Source organism: Manis pentadactyla, chromosome 3 (genome assembly GCF_030020395.1).
Source record: "Manis pentadactyla isolate mManPen7 chromosome 3, mManPen7.hap1, whole genome shotgun sequence".
Lineage (NCBI taxonomy): Eukaryota > Metazoa > Chordata > Mammalia > Pholidota > Manidae > Manis > Manis pentadactyla.
The window spans coordinates 212385174-212410096 of record NC_080021.1 but is presented as its reverse complement, the minus strand read 5'-3'; the positions used below and the strand labels follow the sequence as shown (position 1 = coordinate 212410096).

At 38.7% G+C, this 24923-nt stretch overlaps 1 protein-coding gene across 9 annotated transcripts in view; it reads left to right on the top strand.

The window, feature by feature from the left end:
* The window catches only part of MAPKAP1 (MAPK associated protein 1), a 232540-nt gene that overhangs the window by 86170 nt on the left and 121447 nt on the right, over positions 1–24923 (top strand). The window lies entirely within an intron of this gene.

The following is a 24923-nucleotide window of genomic DNA, read 5'->3' as shown; positions in this document are numbered from 1 at the left end:
AATAGAGAAAAACCTAGCCAGACTTATCAAGAAATAAAGAGAATCTACACACATAAACAGAATCAGAAATGAGAAAGGAAAAATCAGTACGGACACCACAGAAATACAAAGAATTATGAGAGAATACTATGAAAAATTATATGGTAACAAACTGGATAACCTAGAAGAAATGGACAACTTTCTAGAAAAATACAACCTTCCAAGGCTGACCCAGGAAGAAATAGAAAATCTGAATAGACCATCTACCAGCAGAGAAATTGAATTGGTAATCAAAAAACTACGTTAAGAACAAAACACCTGGCCAGGTGGTTTCACTGCTGAATTTCATCAAACATTTAGTGACAACCTAATACCCATCCTCCTTAAAGATTTCCAAAAAGTAGAAGAGGAGGGAATTCTCCCAAACTCATTCTCCAAGGTCAACATCTCTCTAAAACAAAACCAGGCAAAGACACCACAAAAAAAGAAAATTACAGACCAATATCCCTGATGAACATAGATGCAAAAATACTCAACAAAATATTAGCAAACCGAATTCAAAAATACATCAAGAAGCTCATCCATCATGATCAAGTGGGATTCATCCCAGGGATGCAAGGATAGTACAGAATTCAAAAATCCATCAGCATCATCCACTATATCAACAAAAGGAATGACAAAAACCACATGTTCATCTGCAGAGATGCTGAAAAGGCATTCTACAAAATTCAACATCCATTCATGATAAAAACTCTCAACAAAATGGGCATAGAGGGCAAGTACCTCAACATAATAAAGGCCATATATGACAAGCCCACAGCCAACATTATACTTAAATGTGAGAAGCTGGAAACTTTTCCTTTAAGATCGGGAACAGGACAAGGATCCTGTGTTGGGTGCATTGATATTTATAGTAGTTATATCCTCAGGGTCTTGTTTTTTTATCCATTCAGTGATCTGTGTCTTTTGATTGGTGCATTCAGACCATTTACATTTAGGGTAAATATTGATAGGTATATGTACTTACTGCCATTGCAGGCTTTAGATTCATGGTTACTGAAGGTTCAAGGGTAATTCCCTTGCTATCTAACAGTCTAATTTAACTCACTTTGTATGCTATTACAAACACAACTTAAAGGTTTTTTTTTCCCCTCCTTTTTCTTCCTCCTCAATTCTTTGTATGTTATGAATCATATTCTGTACTGTTTGTCTATCCCTTGGGTGACATGTATTTAGCCTTAAGAATACTTCCATCTATAGGAGTCCCTCCAAAGTGCAGTGTAGAGGTGGTTTGTCGGAGGTAAATTCTCTCAGCTTTTGCTTATCTGAAAATTGTTTAATCCCTCCTTCAAATTTAGATGATAACCTTACTGCGTCTAGTATTTATGTTCAAGGCCCTTCTGCTTCATTGCATTAAATATATCATACCACTCCCTTCTGGCCTGTAAGGTTTCTGATGAGAAGTCTGATGATAGCCTGATGGGTTTTCCTTTGTATGTGATCTTTTTTCTCTCTCTAGCTGCTTTTAAAAGTCTGTCTTTATCCTTGATCTTTGCCATTTTAATAGTTTTATGTCTAGATGTTGTCTTCCTTGGGTCCCTTGTGTTGGGAGGTCTGTGAACCTCCATGGCTTGAGAGACTATCTCCTTCCCCAGATTGGGGAAGTTTTCAACAATTACCTCCTCAATGACACTTCCCATCCGTTTTTCTCTCTCTTCTTCTGGTACCCCTATAATACTAATATTATTCCTTTTGGATTGGTCACACGGTTATCCATAGTCTTTCATTCTTAGAGATTCTTTTTTCTCAGTGTCCCTCAGCTTCTTTGTATTCCTCTTCTCTAATTTTATTCCATTTACTTTCTCTTCTACTTCATCTAATCTGCTTTTAAATCCCTCCCTCCATTGTATGTTTCATTTCAGATATGGAATTTCTTAATGACTGAATCTCTGACTTAAATTCATTCCTGAGTTCTTGAATATTTTTCTGTACCTCCATAAGCATGTATATAATTTTTATTTTGAACTCTCATTCAGGCAGATTGGTGAGTTCAGTTTCATTTGACCCTTCTTCCAGTTTGTGAGATTTTGGTCTGAACCATGTTCTTTTGATGTTTCATATTTCTGTATGGTGCCCACTAGTGCCCAGAAACTCCAGTCTCTGGAGCTGCTCAGCCCCTAGATAGAGGTTGGGGGTTGTAGGAGAGCGGAGCTGGTGCCTGTGGGGAGGGAAAGATCTGTTTCCTGATTCCCGTCTGCGGTGCCTGTCTCCGGTGTCAGAGCCAGTGGGCCGAGCACACAGGTGTAAGCCTCTGTGCTTGGCGTCTCTAGCTGCTGTAGGCAGGGCCTCCCTCTGGCTAGCCTGACACCAGCGCAGTGACTGCCGGTTTTGTGAGCCGGTGCTGTCAGGTAGGAGGAGGCGCAGCAGGCTGCGTATCACAGTGGGGGGCCTCGGAGCTGAGTGGGCAGCCAGGGGGATGGGGCGCCTGAAGCTCCTCAAAGTTCCCAACCTGCTGGGCAGAGTGCGCCCAGACAACCTTGATCAGGTCTCCCCTCCCCCATGCAGCAAGCTCCATGCAAACCCCGCCCCTTCAGCAGCCCTCCCGCTGCTAGGAAGCCTCTCAGACCGCCTGCCTTTCCTCTGACACAGAGCGGCAGATGTGGATCCCCTCATCCACAAGCGGCCGGAATCTCAGTCTCTCAAGCACTCTTCCTATCCAAGCTCCCCAACGTCCAGAGCACCACACAGTGTAGGTTTCTGCTCCCAAAGCAGATCTCCAGGATCTGGTGTTCAGCAGGCCCAGGCTTGCACCCCCTCCCTGCTCCGTTTCTCTTCCTTCTGCCGGTGACCTGGGGTGGGGCAAGGGCTTGGGTCCCGCCAGATTAAGGCTTTGGTAGTTTTCCTGTTTCGTGAGGTCTGCTCTGTTCCTGAGGTCTGTATGCAATCTGGTTCAACCTTCTTTCTTGTTGCTGTTTTCAGGTTAGTTGTGTTAATTAACTATATTTTTGTATATTTGTGGTTTTGGGAGGAGTTGTCCATCTCACCTCCCACTCCGCCATCTTGAATCTCACCTCGTGTTAGCTTTTTGTAATTTTGGTCATTCTCTTCCAGAGAGTTCAAGGTGCTATTACAGTGTCTTAAATACATAGCATCTTACATTATATATGTAATGGCATAAATTTGAATATGGGTATGTGGGAGACACTACTATAAAGGAAAAAGCAAGAAAGGCACTATAGGGTCAAATGAGGAGGGAAGTCGTCTGAAGCTTGCTTGGCAGGCGATCAAAACCAAGGCAGCCCTCTGACTCCCCTTAGCTTCCCAAGGGTGTTATTTCTTAAGAATATTCTACACTCGGGCCTTTTCTTTCAAGTTAGTTCAGGAGCATATATATTGCTACCCCTTTGGGTCAAAGGGAGGTCTCACTTCCTGTGGGCCAAGAGAGCTGCCTGGGGTACTCAGAGAAGCAAGGTTGTTCCATTCTATAGGGACCTTGAGTACTTAGGGATTTTCATTCTCACCAGTTCAACAAGTAACCATTTGGCATCCCGACTTCCGGAAGTACCTTATTAGAAAAGAGAAAAGAGATATGATTGCATTCTTCTGAACAGAAACATATAGTCATATAAACTGTTACAATCAACAGGAACACAGAAATATATGCCATGCATCATTAGCATGTATCAGGTAACATGAAGTGTTCAGACTTTTTCCCTTGTCTCCTCGGTATGACTCTATCTAATGCTTGTATAACTTTTTCATTAAGCTCCACTGTAGAGCATCAGAAATAAGATGCAATTGTGTAGTCCATCTCCGTCCAGCCTTTTGCTGTGTATTTTTGCATACCCAAAGACAAGAAAAGTGTGTTTTATTCATTGTCTTTGTATATTTCTCTTGGTACTACTATTGTCACTTTGGTGTTTTAGTAAAGGAAATTGGCTTATTTGAAACGTTTGTCTTAATCCTCTATGGAAATGTCAGTTTACTGGAAGGTTAAGGCAGCTCGTTTAGGCTCCTCTCAGAGTCTCTGTTGCAATTGTCGGGAAGGAAACCCTAGGGAAGCCCCTGAGCACAGGCTTCGGAAGAGCAGTGGCTGCACAGAAGACCACACTCCAGATGCTTTATCAGGTGCTGTCTGGAGAGCAGAAATAATGGTCTGAAGGCAGAAATGCTGACGTCTCCACTTTCCCAGCTTAGCACAAACATCTTCGTTATCTTTGGTAGATTTTGGTGCCTCAGAGGCCATTCCAAGAAGCCTCAAATACAAGTGTGATTGCTTTCAGAGTCCTGGCTTTGAAAGCATGGTGTTTGGGAGTTTCCTTGACTTGAATTCTTTTTTTTTTTTTTTAAAGGGAGGGAATTCATCGCATCTATTGTTGGTTCCATTTCTCTTTCTGTGATGACTTGTTCACTGTTTACATCAAGAGATTCAGGTAGTAAGAGATGTAAACATAGATAAGTGAACAAATAAATGAAAAGCTTTGCTGTCCTTGAAACGTAATGAGAATGTTTAACTATAAATAATGGGAACACAGCAGCTATTCGATTAAAACGTTAGGATTTTTCCCAGAAACTTTTAAATGTGTGATTCTTTTTCTTTTTTAAATAACACTGTGACATGGGGGAATAGTACCATGGAGTGTCATTGTTGTGGTGGGACTTTTGAGTTCATCATTCCAGACACTGCAGATACTGGTACAAAATTCTCTACTGATGTGTATTTTCCCACTGACACGTCCCTCTTTTTGAAGACCCAGAAAGTAATTTGTAAATGGTTTGCTTCTTCTCCACATACGTTAAAAAAAAACTAACCAATTTTTAGTCTTAACCGTTTTTAAGTATATAGTCCAGTGGTATTAAATACATTCATAAAGTTATACAGTAGTCCCACCTTATCTGTGGGGGATATATTCCAGGACCCCCAGTGGAAGTCTGAAACCACAATAATACCGAACCCTATATATAATGTTTTTTTCCTGTACATACATACTTATGATAAAGTTTAATTTATAAATTAGGTACAGTATGAGATAAACAACAGCACTACTAACAAAATAGAACAATTATAGCAATATACTATAATAAAAGTGACATAAATGTGTCTCTCAAAATATCTTAATGTACTGTACTCATGGTGATGTGAGATGATGAAATGCCTATGTGATGAGATGGAGTGTGGTGAGGGATGTAGGCACTGTGCCATAGTGTTGGCTACTATTGACCTTCTGGTCATATGTCAGAGGAGGATCATCTGCTTCTGGAGCACAACTGACCCCAGGTAACTGAGACTGGATTAGGATATAACCATCACCACCATCCATATTCATAACTCCTTTCATCATGTAAAACTAGAACTCTATATCCATTAAGCCATAACTTCCCACTCTCCCCCTCTCCTCAGCGTCTGGCAACCGCTATTCAGCTTTCTTTGTCTGTGATTTTGAATACCTAACATCTTACATAAGTGGGATCATACAGTATTTGTCTTTTTGTGACTAGCTTATTTCACTTAAAATAAAATCTTCAGGGTTCATCCATGTTATAGCATATTGCAAAATTTCCTTCCTTTTTTAAGGCTGAATAATATTCCTTGTATGTAGAGATCACATTTTGCTTATCCATACATCTGTCAGTGGTCACTTGGGTTGCTGTTGTGTTTTAGCTATTGTGAATAATGCTGCTATGAACATGGGTGAACAAATATCTCTTTAAGACATTACTTTTCAATTCTTTTGGGTATATACTCAGGAGAGCAATTGCTAGAGTATTTGGTAATTGTATTTTTAATGTTTTGAGGAACCTCCACAGTGACTTTACCATTTTACATTTCTACCAGTAGGTTTCCAGTTTCTCCACATTCTCATCAACACTTGCTGTTTTGTTTTGTTTTGTTTTGTTTTGATAGTAGTCATCCTAATAGGTGTGAGTTGGTATCTCATTGTGGTTTTGATTTGCACTACCCTGCTGATTAATGATGTTGAGCATCTTTTCATGTGCTTATTGACCATTTGTATATCTTTGGAAACTTGTCTATTCCAGTCTGTTGCCACCCATAGTTTTATTAAAAGCAAAACAAAAAGCTTTGTAGTGTAGGGAGGCAATTCTAAGTGGTAAGAACTGAGGCTAGTGAGAAAGCTCCAGGCTCCTAGGTTTTGCAGCTGTGTGACATTGGGCAAGTTGCTTTATATCTTGAAGCTTCCTTTTCTCCTGTAAAATGGAGAGAAATGTTGAATTTCTCTCATTGAGTTGTTTTGGGATTACATAAGTTAATACTATGTATGTCAAGATATATGGGATAGTATTTGACCTATAGTATATATTTAATAAATATTAGCCTCTGTATTACTATATCCTAATTATAAAATCAGTCGTGGAAATATCTTTGTGTGATGATAGATAGTAACCCAGTTATCATGGGGAACATTTAGTAATGTATGTAATTGTCGAATCACTGTTATACACCTGAAACCAATATATTACACATGAAGTATACTTAAAAAAATTAGCATCTGTATTGTTGGAATCATGAGCCACTCTTAAAAAACACCTTTTATATCATAGTTGTATTCCTATTTTGATAGGAATATAATTCATTCCAATTTTGAGAATTGTCAGTTTTTTTCCAGTCATGCAGCTTATTGTCTCAGGCACTGGAATTCTGGTGAAACCATATGGAGTTGCAGTTTTAGGGCAGCAATTTCATATGACTCAGATAATGTTATAGAAACTCTTTGAGTGTCTTTAATATATGCCAGAGTGCATACTATGCTATTTTACTGGTTCTTCCTAGCTTCTTTATAAAGTTTGTTATTTTCCCCATTTTGGGATGGGGAAACTGAGGCTTAGAGAGGTGAATAGACATGCCTGAGTTTATACAACTACTAAGTGGTGAAGCCAGAATTCAAATCCAGGTTGTTGAATACAAAGCTCATTTTCTTTCTAATTTCTACCACATGAACAGTCTCAGAAGTATCCCATCCCTATCTCTGTGCCCAGTGAAGGTGAAAATTGAAGGCACTAAACAATTTCTTCTTAGTTTCTGATGATTTGGGTTGTTGTGGAGTGAGATCATAGGTAGTTCAGTGTTGATGTATACATTTTGTCCCTCGTTTTCATATTTGGAGCACAGCATCTGCAGTGTTGTCTGAAGTCAACTAGGCTCTGCCTTTGATCCATTTCTCATGCCATCATTATCTCTGCCATTATCTGTTCTATGCAGGGGATGTTCTAGGTGCTTTATTCGCAGTACCTCAGTGTCCGTATAATGATCATAGGGTCTAAAATTCTTTACAAGATGGGAGGAAACTGAGTCTACATGGGATTTATATGACTTAGCTATGGGTGTAAGACCCTTTAGTCTATGTTGCTTCAGGGTCCAGGTCTTTTATGTGACACCCCATCTCCTCCTATTCTTAGAAGGGTTCTCACAGAAGGGAAATTAGGGTAGCCTTTCTACAGAGTAATCTGTAGCATACTTTGGTGTATTATCCCTTCCGAGAATTTTTCCCTGCTTCCATTCCTTTCCTTCCCTTTCCCATCCCCTTTCCCCTTTTTCTTTTCCTTCCTCCTTTGCTCCCTCCCTTCTCCTCTTTCCCTCCCTTCTTCTCCCTCATTCCTTCTGTCTCCTCCATTCCTTCCTTCCTCCCTGTCTCCTTTTAAACATACTTAATGAAGTTTAAATAGCAAGATTATAAAACTACTTAATGTATTTCCTGAAGGAAATTGGATTCTTGAGATATTCCCACTTGATTTTTCTTTTCTGGTACTAAAATTATTTCTAAGTTTAATTTACTTTCAGAGGAATTATCATCTTTTAAAATATGCTACTAAAACAAGTTAGATTGAATTCCTCTCAGTTTCAAAGAGGGTGACCTTCTCAGACTTTGAATGGAACCTTTTAAATAATAGGATTGGAAGTAATTGCTTAATATGGGAATTCAAGACAATGCCATAACATATTTTGAGTTGTAAGGAAAACTGTTTGACCTAGCACTCTTAACTGCTCCTAAACTAGATAACTAGAACCAACTTCATGCTCGCTCCATGAACTGTGTTGGTGAAACCTCTTCAGTCTGCGGCTGGAGGCTGCACTTTTATTCCTTTGTTGTTCCATTGTTTCCTTTAGGGTGAGGGAGAATAATTAAGGAGAACATCTTTTCTGAGCAGCTGGAATCAAATTCCAGCTGACTGCAGCACCTGTGAAGATGGCACCTCTGCCTCTGGGTGGCAGGGTGGGATGCCAGCCGTGGAGCCTGCGACAGTGGGCTCCAAAGTGCAGAAACGTGGCCGTGCTGCACCACTCCTGCCCTTCTGTGAGCTTCAGATGGCAGTAGTAATGCCAGGGAATGCGAAGTGTCTGTTTTAGACTAATTAGAGGGATGATTTGTGAAATGGTGGCTATTTATTTAATTAATCACCAGCACAAAGCCATAAAACCCATATTTTAAAAATCCCTGTTAGTTTGCCATGTGGTTAATAGATTGGGGCACATTAAAAAGTGACATTGTGATGTATTAAAAATGTTCCACCTAAGGTTCCTTCAGGAAGGAATGGAAGCTGTCTGCTTTCAAATGCTGAAGTATAACCTGCCAGGATTTGACCTGTCTGAGGTTTTAATATTTGTAAGGGTATTTATCTTTTGAATAGCATCTTCATTAAGACATCTCCTCTTAGAATATTTAAAAATACAAAAATGTTTGTGGAATAATTTTTAAAATTATAATTAATGTTAATTTTATTACAGTGTCTTTTAACAGTAAAGACCTGTATTTTCACATTAAATTGTACTATGTTTACTAAGCACAGTAGAATCTCTTGTAGGTTATGCTTTTCCATTTTTGGGAAAGGGAGTCATTTAACTAACCAAATAGCAAATGCAATAACATTTTTGTTGCAGCTGTCAGAATTGCATTTTGTTCTGCCCTTGTATTATTTTTTATTTAATGGGCACAGGGATAATTGCTATGCTTGCTCAGTCTTCAGCTCAGGTGAATTTCACTTTTGGATAGTAAAAATAAAGCTAGAATTGACTTGTTTAAGAGATGACACTGGCATTAAAAAAGGAAGAAATGACTGAAATTGTAACAAATGGTAGTGGTTTTTACACATACAAACTTTTAGTAGATTTTAAGTACACATAAACGTGTGTATGTGCAGGCCATCTTGCATTTTAATAGTATTTGAAGCCAAATTTGGTATGACTGTGATTGACTCTTCTTATTAAAAAAAAAAAATTTCTAAATGGTCAGTCTTCCTAATAAGGAGTCCCCCCAAATTTGAAGGTCATGTATGAAAATGTTTGCTCAGGTGGATGGTTGTAAGGAAATTGTCCAGCTCTTAGGAATATGTTTCTCTGCTGTGTTGTATAATTACCTGCTCTGTTAGAGAGCTGGAATAAAACATGAGTATGTTAATGCAGCCTGGAGCTGATGTGGTGGTGATGATTACAATGCAGATAAAGCATTTCTCATAACTGCTGTTGCCTACTGGAGCCTTTGAAACATCTGGACCTTTAATTGAAAAATAGTGTGGTGCTGTGCAAGGCAGACATGCTAAGTGAAGTCACTAATTTAGAATACAAAAATATAATTGATAAAGTGTTTTATTTACATTGTACTTAAATATTCATACTTTTTTATGCTTTGTATAACAGGGAATTACTGGGTTAAATTTTCATAAACATAAACAGTTTAAATGAGATAAATTAAGTGAAAATGTTAATGGAATTTTACGCTGGAACCAGAAAACAGTTTATTCTAGGAGGGTGTGCACTTATGCAATAGAGGCCTTTCAGGGAAGCAAGTAAGTTAGGTCTTACTTTTTGGATTTTGTGTTTTAGAATAACTAACCATCTATTGGTAACATAATTGCATTTCATTCCTTTTATTTGCTATCTTTTTTTTTTTGCTATCTTATCTTGTTACTTACTTAAAAAAAAATAAAATGTTTCTTGGCATAATGGTAAATGTCTTTAATGGCAACATTATCTCCCAATAAACCAAAGCCTTCCTCACCTTGCAGGGGCAGGTTATCAGAGCCTGCCCAGGAGAGCAGAAGAGCTGGTGAAGGGCGTGCAATTAACCTTTGTCCTGCTTTCGCGGCAGGGGAACTGACCTAGCAGCCTTCCGAGGAAATCCAATTTAATTTAAAATGAATTTGAAAAGACAAATTAGCCATATCTATTTTAATAAGATAAAATCCCGGCTCTCCCTGTGTCTGGTTTAGTTAGGACCTCAGAGGAGATTAGACTAAGACACAGAATGAGCATGAGGGAAATAATGCCAGGGGGCTGAGCAGAAACCCAGGAGACCCTGAGACCCAAGTGACTTGCCAGTTTCTGCAAGTGAGCAGGTCTCGTGCTGCCCGTTGCCACAGAGAATTGCAACCTTAGATGGGCCTTTGTCTCATCAGTCCTTTTGCTTGTGTTGGAGCTTGATGCTGTGTTGATGTCATACGCTGCTTGCCCATCTCTCTGAGGACCAGTTTGTTATTTTCCTCCTTTGTCATTATCTAAGCACATTTGGGTTCTGCCACCTGGGTAGCCGCTTTTAGTAATAGGTACACCTCACAATTACTGCTGAAACTCAATCCAAGAGGAAGGGTTCTCTGGGGCCCATGAGTTGGTACTTGACCACTGCTTTTTGAAAACTGAAGCTGAGAGTTTTGAACACTGAGTTGGTGTTCCCTTGTGTTCTCACTTCTGAAACATAATCAGTGAGGATTTATTGAGCCCCTCCTGTGAGCCTAAGGACACCTGAAACAGTTTCTGCTTTCTGCCTCCTGGCAGCAGGCACCCCAGTGTCCCTGGTCAGTAACAGTGGTCTGAAAACAGAGCTGCAAGTGCGTGTGACAGGCAAGCTGCAGAAGGGGAGCAGCTCACACCTTCCCCTGTGGGTCTCAGCCAGAGGGATGTTTCTGGTCCACTGTCTGGGACTCCCAGTGGCTGCAACATGAACTAGCAACCTTTGTGACCTTTCCTAGACACTTGGGCCTACCCAAGAGTTCTTCAGGACTGGGATTCATCGAAGAGGCAAGGGAGAGTTTGAGTTGAAGAGACCTGGGTTGGAATTATTATGCCTCCAGGTTGGGGAATTTGGAAGAGGCTGCTTACTGAACCTCTCATTCCTCGGCTTTGAAAGGGGATGAGCAATCATCATAGGACTTCTGGGCATATTAAATGAGATAATGACTGAAAATACCCTGGTAAGTGCCCAGTGAATGGCAGCCAGCACTTGTGACCTGCCATTTGCAGGGAGAGCTGTGTGTGGTCACAAAAGGCTGTGTACAGAGGGATGTATGTGCTCTTGGTGCCTAGTTCCACCTCCTGCTAAGGCTGTCAGCTCCTTAGCTGGCTAGCTGACTTTGTATTGCTAGGCTGATTGCCTAATTGAGCAGTGTGATGTACAGAGAGCTTCTTATTTTTTAAAGTACTCGGTACTGGCAGCTGTATCCAGTGCATTCTGTTGTCCCCTAAACTTTAAAAATAAAGTTTTCAGCCACTGACTACTTTTTCTTTCATTGTATCTGAGAAACAAGTGGAATAAAGGCCTGATAGACTTTTTGGACTGCTTCTCAATTGTAAATTTTGTGTATAGTTAGAAGTGATTCTTCCCAACAGAACGTGTTGTTCTAGATAAATAATAATTCTTTTTCTTGTTGCTATTTGTATTTCAACATGCATTTGCAAACTGTTAAGCACAGACTTTCTCAATTGGCTCTTTGCAGTTGTATCATTTTCAGAATGTAAAAACATAATGTATTCTCTGCTGTAGACAAGCATCTTCTCTGCCACCAGATGTGTGGGTTCTTTGTGTGGCCTTTTCCCATATAGACGAACACCTATCCCACTTATTTCACACATGCTCTTTGAGGATGAAAGTGAATGTTGTTGATAGAATCCAGACCTGAGTACCCCCTTTCGAATAAGCCTACCCACCATCTCAGAGGGACCTAGGTGTCATCTTACCTAGGCTACAGGCATCCTCCAGAGGACATGTCAGCAAGCCACAAGCCCACCTTTCCCCTGACCCCTCCCCTCAAAGAGCCCTCCAAGGCCCTGGCCATAAAAAGCCTCTTGACCTGTTAGAGGCCCCTTTTCCTTTGTTCTGCTGGCCTGGACAGAGGGGTCCCTCTCAGGTTCATCAGTAGACCTGCTTGGACTGTTGAGTTCTCATCCCCTCTCTTCTTTCAGTTGTAATTGGAGAAATGTAAAGCTATTTATTTCCATTTTGTCTGATATTTTTACATTGTTTGTTAGAAGATGCATCAGGGACTTGAATTAATTATGATTACTGAAGAGACATATACTGATTAAGCAAATAAAATAGTAAGCCCATTTGTGCCAAGGCCATCTAATTAAATTTTAACTTTTGGTAAGCTAGAAGTGCATAAAAACTAATTTTAAGAGGTTTTTATGACTTACTAAATAATGATTCAGTAAAAATTTGAATTATATCATACAGGAGCATTGACTCTTACAGTGATAAAATACTTCCTCAGGAAACCTACTCCTGTATAGAAATTTGTGGGCTTTAAAAACTGTTTAAAGTTAAGAACAATATAATTTTAAGGTATATACTGATATTTTCAAATTTTTGTAATATTTAATCAACTGAAACCCTGCAAGAAATGAACTTGAATTATTTCCTTCAATATTTATACAATTTTATATTCTCAAAATACTTCACTATCTCTGGAATTAAATTGTCCTTGGGGTAGTTGGAGGGTTGCACCAACTTTTCCATATAACTTAGGAGGATGATAATAGCTGTACTGTAACGTTTTCTAAAGATACATCATCTAGTAATGGAGCCAAGTATACATTCTCCATTGAGTCTTAATTTTAAAAGTTGATATTAAATCTTAAAACGACGCATTATTTTATGATAATTGATAGAGTTTAAAACATAACTCTTCTTTATGGTTTTAAAAAACCTATTTTTACTTTTAAAACATATTGATTTTATTATATAAATGATTTAATAATGAAGAGGTCCCTATACTTACCAAAGGTGATGAGGTTTAGTTCATGCAAATTACCTTTCCCTGATATTATCATCAGTCTAGAAGTCATTGTTTGTATAATTAAATGCAAAGTGCTGTGTAACATTAATGGTCAAAAGAATCCCGCAATGGCTATGAAAATTCAAAATGGATGCTTTACATTCCATTATGCTGTAAAATGGCTGGATAGTACTTTTTTGAGAGTGCCTCCAGATAATGCTGGAACTGTCCTGAGGCTGATGAGGAGAGAATGGTTCTTCTCTCTTTATGATGGAGATGGAGACCTTTCCCAGTGCCTCGGCTTCTCAACTTTTTTCTTTAAGGGGACATTTGTTTCTTAGCTTTGAAGGAACATTTTATCCAAAGATCTGCCTGCTGTGATTAACAGCTTCAGGAATAATAAGGAATAATTGACATTTGTATAACAATTTGCAGTTCAGAGAGTATTGTAACATGCTTCATTTTTATTTTTATGTCCCTTGCCATTCTTTTGAGGTAAATGATCTCATTTCTATTTTATGGCTGAGGAAATTGACTTTCAGAGAGATTATGGGCTGGCCCAAGGTTGCACAGCCCAAGGCTGGCAGATCAGATCCAAACCAGGTCTGTAGATTCTGTAAAGGAGGTACCTAGCATGTATAACCCGTGATGGTAAAAGCTGACAGTGCTAGGAACTGCATTCTGAATTTAAGACTTTGGGTTACCTTTCCTGATACGGTACGGATAGGTTTTCATTTTTCCCTTCACTCTCTCCTCCCCATTTTGTAAAATCTCTTACCTGTATCCTGAAACAAAAGAATCATTCAGGGCTGTTACTCTGACTTCATTTGATAATAGTTAAGTTGTTTAAACCAATAGCTCTAGGCATTTTATTTTTTTCAAATGAAGACTGTCAGAGCATCAGAATATGGAGGATGTATTTTAAATAAATAAAACCTGTCCTGAGACCAACAACTCCCTTTTCCTGTTTTGAGTCCTGGACTATGGATTTACATTTACCATAGTTGTTACAGAAAGAAAATTTTTTTAAATCACTAGTCTAAGAAAAACTAATGGAAATGCTGTTTTCTATGCTGGGCTGCACTCTTGATATTTTCAAATTTTTGTAATATTTAATAAACTGAAACTGCAAGAAATGAAGATGCTAATTCCATGTCTCATTCCATGGTGCTTAGAACTGAGCTATTTGGTTTGCAGTCATCAGATATATGAGGGGGGTGTCTGTGGAAGTGGAGGTGGGTTTGTTTCAATTTCCTTAGGGCTACAACTATTATCAGTGGGTAAAATCTGCACAGAGTGTACCCCAATGGAAGGAAGCACATTTTAGCCATCAAAACTGTTTGCCTAAATACTGAAATAAAGGGTCTGCCTCAGATGGTGGCAGGGACCTCATCAGTGAAGTGTTCAGGAGAGGTTGATAGGACAGGCATTTGGGTGAAAGTGTTATAAAGGGGGTGATCCTTAAAATCCCTTGCAGTTTAAAAAATCTCTGAATGGCAAAAGGAGATCTATAGCAGGAGAAAAAGGAAACCTAATAAACAGCCAGCCTTTCTTGAGCATTTGCTGTGGACCTGGCACAGTGGTCAGTGCTTACTACATGCCTACACTCACTAATCGCTTCAACAGCTCCATAAGGAGGTTCTTTTATAATACACTATTTCTGTGCAGAAATAGAGGCTCAGAGAGGTTAAATAGAATTGTCCAAGGGCACACAGTTAAGGGACATTGCTGAGAATTGAACGCAGGTCTTTCTAACTCCACAACTGGAAGCTTTCAACCACCGCACTGCACTGCCTCACTAGCTCCTATTAATATATAGTAAGGGCCCTGGAGGTACCTAGATCAGAACTTGACCTTGTTAAAGAAAGAGTGACAGTTGACGTTCTTAATAATAAAAGCTTAATGGAACCAGCGTTGGTGATTCAGAGGAAATTAATGAGATTTTGTCAATTTTATTTTAAACTTAACTTGTCAGAAAATACAGTGTCCAGTGACAAACTATAGCAATGTTTTTGACAAATTAACTTGACTACAGGTGCCAGATCAGGGAAATGTTAATTTAATAGCCTTTAAGCATTCCAGATTTATTGAGGGTTAAGATAGCACTACAAAGCCGAGCCCCTAGCTCTGAATGGATTTGTCATAGAATTTTATACAAAATCTATTCATAAGTTCAATGCTACCATTTTGAATGTAAAAAAGTGAGTTTTTTTTCCTTGAATCTGTAACACCAGCATTTCATTGAAAGTGAAATGCTACAGTCTGGTGTTTGGGTTTGTTTTTCCTCACCATGTAGACTCTATTTCTTACAACCAATTAAACCTGGCTTAGAACAGATTTAGGCCAGATTTTATTTAAGATCATTATTCTGATCAAATGAAGTCACCTAGTCAACATCAGAGTAATTTGAGACCTCTATACCAAGTCTGGATACCATGTCATTAGAGCATACTTTGGTTCTTGTTGAGGGAGTTGGGAAGAAGGTACTAGTGGAATGCAACTGTAGCCATTCCTTTAAGAGAGTTTTAACTTCAAAGGCGTCAAATAACCCTTTTATCAATTTGCATCATTAAATTGTCTGGGTATACTGGTATTTTTATTTCTGCATTAAAATTACATATAATGATCTGCTTGTGCAGTCGTGACTAATGAAATAATGTTGCCTACTTTTTGTCTCTTTAATTGCGGAGGCCAAGCTGTCTGTCCTTCCAGTGTTTCTCCTTGGCATAAATTGAACACTTAACATCAGTTTTAAGATCTGATATTCATTTTTTTATTACAAACTTGATGTTAAGTATAAGCACTGCTGACTGAACCTTCTGTCCTTCAGACTTAATTTGACTAACTTACTTAATATAGATGTGTCTTAATTCAAGATTATTTTGAACTGAATACCATGTATTTTTGCTGTTTACCCTATTTTGGAAATTATCAGATGCATAATTTTGAAATTAATTTTACAATAGACAGCAAATTGCATATTATTTTCATTAATGGGATCAGATAGGAAAAATCTGATTGTAGATATGTTTTCATCATGTTCAAATTCTATATATTTCAATTTTTATGCCTGTTCACATTCTATATATTAGAAGTTATTTTAAATTTTAAAGTCGTTATATTTATGGGGTAATACTAATTGGATGACCTATGGCTCATAATACTGATATTTCTTGATTGGTATAAAGGCACTTCTCAAGAGAGTATGCTTTTGCAGTATATATCACAAGCCACAAAGCATTCTTACTCTTCGGCCCAGTAATCTACTGCTAGGAATATATGGACAAACATTTATACAAGAGAATGTTTATGAGAATATTAATAATAGTGAAGTATCAGAAACAATGTCCATATTTAATGGGGAACAGGTCGATAGTAACTCTGTATGCTATAATATAATGCAGGTGTTTAAAATCATGTGTTAAAAGAATATTAATCATAGTTATATCATAATTTGCCTCAGGTTCTCTTTGTAGAGCTTAAGTAGTTGTAATTTTGCATATGTTTATAAAGTATTTCATTAATGTCTATATCACCAATAGATGGTAAGCCCCATCAGGGCAGGGAGCATCTTTTTTACTCTGTGCCCCCCCATACCATTCTAATTTGAGAATAGCATAGTACTTGAAACACTGTAAGTACTTGGTAAACTTTATTTGAATAAATATATTACAAATGAGAAGAAAAAAGAATATTGATCATTCATTCCATCAATATGTATAAGTAATTACTATATGTTAGGCCCTATGTTAGGTGCTGGGGATATTTTAGAGAAGGAGGGTCTCTTGAAGAGTAGGGCCTGGGAAGTCGAAAAGGTGTAGTCAGTTTATCTGGGATAGGAAAGAAGGGTAGGTCTGTTTTGAAAGATAGCCTGAGGAGTCCTTCAGGAGGACTAACACCCATACCCCTACCATAGTCTATGCCCTAGGAGAATATACAATGGGCAAGGCACATTTTTCCCTTTAGGTAATTCAGTTGCATGATAAGGTGGGGAAGGAGGTGGTGAGGATCAGTAGAGAAAAAAGTGAAACTGTAATGCTGTGCAGATCAAATTGCTAGGTGGCAGAGAAGAGGAAATTAGTTTGGACTTGCATCTTCCTGGAAGACTTGAATTGAAAGACAGAAGAAGAGATACATTTCTTTGTCACTGACTATATGCCAGGCATTTTACGTTTTATATATATCTTATTTGCTTTCCAAGTGAGGAAATGGATGTTCTGATAGGTGCAGTTACTTGCCCAACATCTACAGGCTAGCAGCTCAGTGGCAGGGCCAGGATTCAAAACCTGGATCTGGCTGACCCCAATCTGTGCTCTTCACTTTTGTTCAATATACTTTAGCAGTGATACACGGGACCAGATTGTGAAGAGTATTACTGTGATGCTAAGGAGTTGGAATGCTTACACTGGGAGAGCCATCATATATTCTGAGCTGGTGACTAGCATGGTCAGTGATTTGAGAAAAATCACATTGATAGCCATAAGGAGATGAAAAGAGAGAAAAGATTTTAGAGACAGGGAGGTAGTTGGGAGACTGCTACAGTGATCTCACTGAGAAATGATGGCACTTAAACTAGGGTAGAGGCAGTGAGCAAGAGGAGAAAGACAGGAGATATTTCAGAGACATTTGGATGTAGATGAGACAGATGGAGGAGGAGTTAAGGTTCCTAGCTTGAGTGACAGAGTAGGTGGTGAAAGCCTTAACAGAGATGGGATGTAGAATGAGAGACAAGTTGATAAAGAAGTAAATAGGTCTTGGACATGTTGAGCTTGAGATTCTGGCTGCATGTGCAGAGGTCACATGATAGGAACTTCAGAGTCTAGTTCTTTGTGAACTGCATTTGTCTTGAGAAATAGGTTTACTACAGGAAGTACTTTTCTTTTTATTCTAAAACCCGAATTGAGGGTATTCTTTGAGTTAGGGACTGCTCTGGAGAGTGTTTTTCAGCTCCAAATATGTCAGCTCATTGTGAGTTTATTGTTTTCTTTTCTTTGATTAAAATTACTTAACCTACCATAGGGAGGTGTCTGAGTTATATTTTCAACTTATTTTTTCCAACAGCCTTTCACAGCACTTGGCACATAGTATGTTCTTAATAAGTTTTCTGGGTGTCTTAACATAGGCTATATATTTAAAATTGATCCTTTTTTTCTCTTATCTAAAACTCTGAAGCCCTGTATAGTAGTCATTTTTATCTCCTTTTTTTTCATAATTATAATTTTTTTGCTTCTAATTATAAAAGTAATACATGCATATCATAGAAAATACAAAGAAATATAAAGCAGAAAATTAAAATCACACATAATCCCTGGCCAGAGGGAGGAACTCCCGTCCACTTTTTTGTATATACTGGTATACTGGGTATTTAAATACAAGAAGCATCTTTTCCTTGAGTTAATGGTTCTATTGGACAGGAACGTAAATTTTTTTAACTATGAAGCCTTCGCCAACCCTTTTTAGGCTGGGCTGCTTCTGAGCTCTCATGGGCAGGCTGTACTTTCCTCTCTTAAACCTTTTGTCACATTGTACAACACAGACCCTGTGAGCAGAATATGAGTTTGATGAGGGTCTGCATTGTGTCTCACTTGACTTTGTCTTCATAGCCAGCATGGTGCTTCAGTGTGTGTTTGTTGAATGCATGAGTGACTGAGAAAGATCAAGCTAAGCCAGTTCTCCCAGATTCTATGTTGACCCCTTCTTGTGTTCTAATTATGCCTCCACTTCTCCCATTCCGATTGTGGAACACATAAATTGCCATGCAGTGAAACTGTATGACATGATCTTTCTTTATTGCTAGTTGCTTTTTAATAGTTAGCTGTTAGGTCTTTGGACTTTTGCTTGCCTTGATGTTTGATGAATACTTTTAATCCTTTGGTCACCTTATTTTTTTTTATAAGTTAATTACTTTCTATTATGTTGATGGATTGTTTTATGTTTTAGATGATTCCCTCTAAATATGGCAACACAGGGACTATTAGATGGAGCTAACTGCCACCACCTTGAGCTTTTTCAGAAGAGGTTCCTTATTAAAAAATATGTAATTTCAGCGTTTGTGTAAGGCACTTTTTCCTGTCATCAGTGCCTCAAGATGGAATTGGAAGATTGAGCAGATAAAGTATTTTACTCATTTAACAATTATCTATCATATTTATTCTCATAGTTTTCCTCACACTTGTTATTTCACTATGAAATAAAGAGGATAAAAGGGTTCATATGAGTATCATATAACTACCTGCTTTGATTTCCTGCCCTGAAGTCAATGGTGACTGTCCTGTGGTCAAAAGACAATGGCAAAGTTGTCGGGAGTGTCCGTGGTCTAGCAGTTCTCCTGGGGCAGCTCCTGAGAGCTGGCTCCTTCTGTAGGAGACTGCTTTAGGCAGCACTGTTGGTGCGTTTGTGAGAATAGGGAGGGGGACATGATTTTCAAGACTTGGATAGTGGGAATTAATTACATTTAGGATAACTTTGGGGCAGGAAGGCATTGATGTTTAAAGTAGAGGTTTTGGAATCAGATAGACATGGGTTTGAGTCCTGGCTCTTTGGTCTTGGCTATGGGAGGTCAAGCACTTGACTGTAGCCTCATAAGCTTTAATTTTCTCATTTATAGTATGAGGATAATGATAGAATTCTACTTCTTACAGTGATTGTGAGAAGTAAATGAAATACTTTAGGCAAACATTTAGCAGAGTTTACTCAACAGTTAGCTCTAAATAAATGCTAGCTCTTGCTCCTTTTACATCATCCATCTTTGATCCCAAGTAGGCTTGAGAAATAGAAATGGGTCTGACTTTGAAACTTAGGCTCTTTCTAGCATACTGCTTTGCATTTCTAAAGCACTTTACAGTTTCTGAAGCACATTTGTCATCTCACTGAATCTTCATATTTTGAGATGCTGTTATAGCCCCTCAGCTCCAGTTCTTCAGAAGGAGGAGGAGGATTAACCAGACCAGGTTGGGTCTGAAGAGTAGGTTGAGAAGAGAGTAGTAAGAGGGTGATACAGATACTCCAGAAAGATTGCCACTGTTTTACTGTTGACCCTTTGACTGCCCTACAAGGTCAAAACACTTAGTATTTTGACATGTCTTTCCTAGTCATTAGAATTAGTAATTCCAAGCTGAAGAACATAAGTGGGGTGTGTGTGCATACATGAGTGTGTATGCATGAGAGAGGGAGACAGAGAGCATTATGTAAGGTAAATTTTTTTATTATTTACTTTATAACATAGAGGCAAGACTCAGTAAAAAAACATCAGTGGAGCAAATATTAGATGCTGGGTTATATGAGAAGTGGAATTTATCTAAAAATATTTTTTAAACTAATTTTATATATTTACTTTCTGATTTCCTTACTTTTCCTTTCCTTCTTTTTGCCATACAATTATGTAGTACTAACGATGGAACCACTTGATTGCTCAAGTCCCTTCATCTCCATCTACTACCAGGAAACAGAACTAAAGGGGAAGAGCAAGAGGGGTCAATGGAAGAGAACTAACATTTATTGAGCTCCTACCATGTGTCCTGGTAGGCATTTGAGTCATTCATGCATTTTATTCTGTAGGTCAGCAGGTTTTTTGGAGTGTCTCTGTGTGCCAGGCTCAGTGCAAGCCACTGTGTGTAGAGCAGTAAACAAAGGAGACGTTATTATGACTGCTGTCATGGAGGCTCAGAAGCTGTTGGGGAAGGCAGACACTGAAGATGTACATAAATACATAATGTCTAATTTTAAGTGCTATGAAGGAAATGAACAGGACATGTGAAAGAATGTAGAAGGGCTTCTTTCCATGGGATTATCAGTGAAGGTTTCTCTGAGGAGGTGTCCTTTAAGCTGAGCTTTGAATAATAACAATAGTAACAATCATCATCATCCTTACAAGAGTCCCCTGGTAAGTAGGTCATATTGTTATATCTTACATATAAGGAAACAGAAGAACAGAGAGATTAAGTAACCTGCCCAAGGCCATCTATTAAAGGATGCAAAGGTCATGGGAAAGAGCCCTCTGGATATAGTGAATAGCACCTGCTATGGCCTTGAAAGTGGGAGAGGCAGGCAAAGTGTGTGTATGCACACCCACACTTACTCTTCCCCTCTCTTTCTCTGTCTCTTCCTCTTCCCCTTTCCCTTTCCCTTTCTTTTTTTTTCTCTCTCTCTCCCTCTCAGGGCCCTTCTAGAAGGCCAGTATAGCTGAAGCACGATGAGCAGGCAGGGGAGTGGGAGTAGATGATGATGGAGAGGTAGGCAAGGCTCAGATCATGCAGTGCTTTGTTGAACACTGCAAGGAATTTGAATTTTATTCAAAGTATGAGACCACTTATTGAAGGAATTTAAATGGGTGAATATGATCAAATTTGAGAAAAAAAAATGTAACCTGTTTTTTGAACAAATTGAAATAGGTAAGACTACAGGAGGTCAGTGTGGAATCTGTTAGAATAGTCCAGGTGAAAACTTACGGTATTTTGGTGGCAGTGGAGATGGAGAGAAATGAGATGGTTTTGAAATACATACTTTGCAATCTTCAAAATAAGATAAAACTCATAAAAAATTCACCATTTCAACCATTTTAAAGTGTATAATTTTTTGGTTTTTAGTATATTACAGAACATTTCCATAACCTCCAAAGAAACCCCATACTTCTCAGTTCCCCATTCCCCTCACATCCTGGCAATCACTAATCTACTTCTCTATCTGTAGATGTGCCTATGCTGGACATATAAATAGATTCATACAATAGGTGACCTTTTGTGTCTGGCTTTTTTGTCTTAGTATAATGTTTTCAAGGTTCATCCACGTTGTAACACATATCAGTACTTCATTCCTTTTTATGGCTAAATAATATTCCATCTGCAGATTTTGTTTTGTTTTTGTTTATCTATTCATCAACTGGATGGGCATTTGGGTTGTTTCCATTCTTTAGCTATTACAAATATTGCTGCTATGAACACTTAATGTACCAGTTTTATGTGAACATATGTTTTTATTTCTCATGAGTATACCTAGAAATGGAATTGCTGAGTCATAATGGTAACTCTGTGTTTTATGTTTGAGAAACTGACAAACTGTTTACCGCAGTGGCTGCATCATTTTACATTTCCACCAGCAATGTATGAGTGTTCCAATTTCTTCATGTCCTCACTAACTTTTATTATTTTCGATTATTTAAGGAAAAAAGTATAGCTATCCTAGTGGGTATGAAGTGGTGTCTCGTGATTTTGATTTGCATTTCCCCAGGAACTAATGATGTTGAACATCTTTTCCTGTGTATTTTCATATTTGTATATTTTCTTTGAAGAAAAGTCTATTCAAATGCTTTGCCCATTTTTAAACTGGGTTGTTTATTCTTTTTATTGTTGAGTTGTAAGTCTACTTTGTATAATAGGGATAGTAGATCTTTGTTAGATCCATGATTTGCAAATAATTTCTTCCACTCTGTGGGTTGTCTTTTCACTTTCTTGGTTGATGGTGTCCTTTAAAAAGTTTTTAATTTTTATTAAGTCCAATTTATTGCTTCTTTTGTTGCTTTTGCCTTTGGTGTCATATTAAAGAAATCATTGCCTAATCCAGGGTCATGAAGAATTTATACCTGTTGCCTTCTAAGAGTTTTATAGTTTTAGCCTTATATTTAGGTATTTGATCCATTTTGAGTTACTTTGTATCTGGCATGTGGTAGGGATATAAATTCATTCTTGTACTTATGGCTATCCAGTTGTCCAAGTACCTTTTGCTGAAAAGACTATTCTTTCTCCATTGAAATATATTTTTGAATTAGAAACACTAGGACTTACTAAGAGAGTAGGTAGACAGTATGAGGGAGAAAGAAGAATTGGGATGCTTGATTTAAGCTACTGGGTTAGTAGTGGTAGCATTTGCTGAAATGAGGCAAGCTGTTGAGATTTGGGGTGGGGGAAAGTAAGGGATAGTCAGAAGTTCAGATTTGAAGTTAAGCTTAAGTTATCTGTGACACTTTTCTGTATAGTATGTAGATAGTTGGGTGTATGAACTTGGAATTCCAGGGAGAAGTGTGAGGTGGGGATAAGATTTAGGTGTCAGCAGGCTGTCGATTGTATTAGAGATTTGGCACTGCTCAGGTCACCTAGGGAAAAAGTGTACAGATAGACAAAAGAGAACCCAATCTAGAGGCCAAGGAATGCTAACAGAGACTGGGGAGGAGTCTGCAAAGGAGATTGGGAAGGAGAGACCAGAGAGAGTGCAGAAAAATCAAGAATGTATGTCATGGAAGCCAAGAAAGGGAGAGGTTGATGATGCAGGGAAAGGTGAGACTAGGTGAAGGAGTGGAGTCCTTCTGAAGGTGGAAGTAGCAGGGACAAGAATGCCTATCCTACCTCCTTGTCTGAAGGGACCCAGAGCACAAGTGGGAGAGATTGATCTTCATGAGACGAGTGATACTCCAGTGTAATGGGGAGAATGGGGAGAAGATGGTTAAATCCAGGTAAGTTTGTGAATTTAATGATGGGAGGATAAGAAAGTTCCTTTCTGAAAGTTCTTTTTTTCTTAATGAAGAATGAGAGTCTTTCTCATCTGCTGGTATTACAGTAACAAAAGACAGGAGCTGAAGGTCAAAGGGGGCTCATAGGAAGTTTGAGGAAAGAAGCACAAGCGTGCAGTAGTGGTCTTGGTGGGTTGCAGGTTGGATCAGGAGATATAATAGGCTTGGTATACAGTGTTGAGTGTCTGTATGAAGTTTATCATTACAAATTTAAAGTAAAAACAATCTTTTTAGTTACATGATTTTTCTCCAGCGATGTTTATCTGGGGAACGCAGAGGGTTGAGTTCATCCATGGTTGGTATTCTGCCAGTTAAATTCCATGGAGGAAAAGAGTGTTAAAACTGTATTTGCAAAGGAATGATTATAATGATGGATCATGCAATCTGGAGGGTGGTATTGGGAAGTAAGTGTGACTGATATAGATAATTAAAAGGTGGTAGGTCAGTAGATCATAGGTTGAAGAATTTAAGGGATGATTTAAACAAATGTGGTGACAGTATATCAAAGTATGTTCAATGAATGGATGTTCTAATTTGAGATTCTGAGGTTTGTGCAGCTATCTGGTGTACCTTACACAGTAAGTGATTTTAAGTGGAATGGTGGAGCAGGCATTGGGATGATGTGGTCCAGGGACTAAAGACACTTGGGTTTTGTACAGATTGTTCCTTTAGATGAAATTGCCAAGAGTGGTGACAGGAGTTGAGGGTGGGAAGAAGACTGAGCCAAGAGTTCAAACCTTCTGTGAGGGGGTAGAAGACTGGAAGGTGGGCGGATAACAGAAACCAAAAAGCCCTTGGATGGCTTGGGTCTCAAAGGAACAAGGATTTTTGCAAGAAAAGAGAATTAATGGTTTGGAAGTTCCAGGGACAAGAATACCTATCCTACCTCCTTGTCTTAAAGACTTGGAGGTTAAAAAGAAACAGGCCAAACCGCTTTAGTCTTCTGGACAGCAGAGGAAGCTGTATCCTCAGTGACCAGCAAGTTTCAATGAAGGTAAAGAGGTGGAGGGAATGTTTTTCAAAAAGAGAATGATTTGTGGAAATGCGTCAATCAGTGCAGGAGTTCCAGAGGGGAGTGGAAGGTGGGGAGGGAAGAGGATTGGGTAGGTGTGTGGGAGGGATTGGGGGGATATGTACAGCAGTGTAGGTGTGGTGGTTAGGGTGATAATGGAAGACTCGGGACCCTTGAAATTTGGTTCCGATGATAAAGTAACCAGATGTACTGCATAATGGAATTAGCCCCCCATGGTCTTTTGAGAAGGCAAGCCCTTGGTTCCAGGGTTGTAGACCTAAAGTTTTCCTCAGGGAGTATGGCAGCCTCCATGCAGCTTATTGCAAGGTCTCAAGGAGTGATGTGGCACTTTTCAGGGAGGGAGGCTGATGCCAAGGTCTAATGGTGACTTTTCCAAGGTCACACTAAGTAGCAAAGAGTCTCCTGACC